Raw genomic sequence first — 1,554 nt, forward strand, 5'->3', positions numbered from 1 at the left:
AGGATGTTGAACATTACCAGCGTTCCACTGTGCTCATCCCTTGTATATTTCTCTGTCTGGGACGTCCTTCTTTTTTCCTCTTAATTTAGCAGGTCTTCCCTTTTTTCCCACAATACAAAATCTTTACTGATCCCTAAACACCCAGTTAAATCTCTCCTTATCAATCACACTTCCCTGACAATAATCGCTTTCATTGACCTATTTGCCACCCAAACCCTGCATTCTTTTTTTTTTTTCTAAGATTTTATTTTATTTTTTTTTTTTAAATTTTTTTTTTCAACGTTTATTTATTTTTGGGACAGAGAGAGACAGAGCATGAACGGGGGAGGGGCAGAGAGAGAGGGAGACACAGAATCGGAAACGGGCTCCAGGCTCCGAGCCATCAGCCCAGAGCCTGACGCGGGGCTCGAACTCACGGACCGCGAGATCGTGACCTGGCTGAAGTCGGACGCTTAACCGACTGCGCCACCCAGGCGCCCCTAAGATTTTATTTTTAAGTAGTCTCTACACCCAATGTGGGGCTTGAACTCACAACTCTGAGATCGAGAGTCACATGCTCTACCAACTGAGCCAGCCAGGCACCCCTAAACACTGCATTCTTTATGTCCCGAACCAAACAACCTAGCGCTTAATTTTATGGCTTCCATTAATTTCCATTAATTTGGTTTAATTAGACGATTCAACCATTTGCAATGTCAATGTGTTCCTTTAGAGCTTCGTATGTGCCATACCCTGTGTTGGTTTCCTTTCTGTCCCGGCTCATTCATTGCTAGTTCATGCCTTTGCCTCTACTCATAGTTTCATGCACCTTGGAAGTCATCAACCACTTTACTTCAACATCACTTTTGGGTCCAACACAAAGCGGAGCCCTTAACAGGGACTCAAAATAGATCTATAAGTTGGTACAACACTCTATAAGTATTAGATGTTCAAGGATGATGAGTATTGCTGAATTTCGGGGCAGGGGGCGGGAAATGCCTTGGTTCAAGTTGCTCGAAACTTTTGTTTCAAGTGTTGAAAGTTTCAGTCCCAAATCTAGTATCAATGAAGGGGGAGATTATGACGTGTTTAGGAGGCTTGCATTCAGGACCATGTGGCCATGATCACACCGTTGTTCAGTCTTGTACCCAGGTAATATTATTTGTCCTGCTTACCTACTTACTTGGTTGCTGTGAGGACCAAAAGAGAAAAGTATGTAAAAAGGTGCTTTGCAGAGTGTTCCTCTAATGTACAGACTGAGAACCCTTACGGCCCTCACCCACCCTTTACCATATTCATGCCATGTTCCTTCCTCCAGCCATCTGTAAACAAGAAGAAAAGGACTAATCTGTATCTTCCTTATTGCACACCATTCCCTCCCCTTTCTTTCCCAAGATAAAGAAGCAGAAAGAGACTCTTAAAGACTGAGAACAAACTGAGGGTTGATGGGGGGTGGGAGGGAGGGGAGGGTGGGTGATGGGTATCGAGGAGGGCACCTTTTGTGATGAGCACTGGGTGTTGTATGGAAACCAATTTGACAATAAGTTTCAAAAAAAAAATAAATAAATAAAAAAG

General features: G+C 43.4%; 1 non-coding gene across 1 annotated transcript; it reads right to left on the reverse strand.

Annotated features, from left to right (window-relative positions):
* Positions 1 to 507: 507 nt before the first annotated feature.
* TRNAE-CUC lies at positions 508 to 580 on the reverse strand. Its single transcript has one exon. It is a non-coding gene; the product is annotated as a tRNA-Glu (tRNA).
* Between the last annotated feature and the right edge of the window lie 974 nt (positions 581 to 1,554).

Source organism: Lynx canadensis, chromosome C2 (genome assembly GCF_007474595.2).
Source record: "Lynx canadensis isolate LIC74 chromosome C2, mLynCan4.pri.v2, whole genome shotgun sequence".
Classification (NCBI taxonomy): Eukaryota; Metazoa; Chordata; class Mammalia; order Carnivora; family Felidae; genus Lynx; species Lynx canadensis.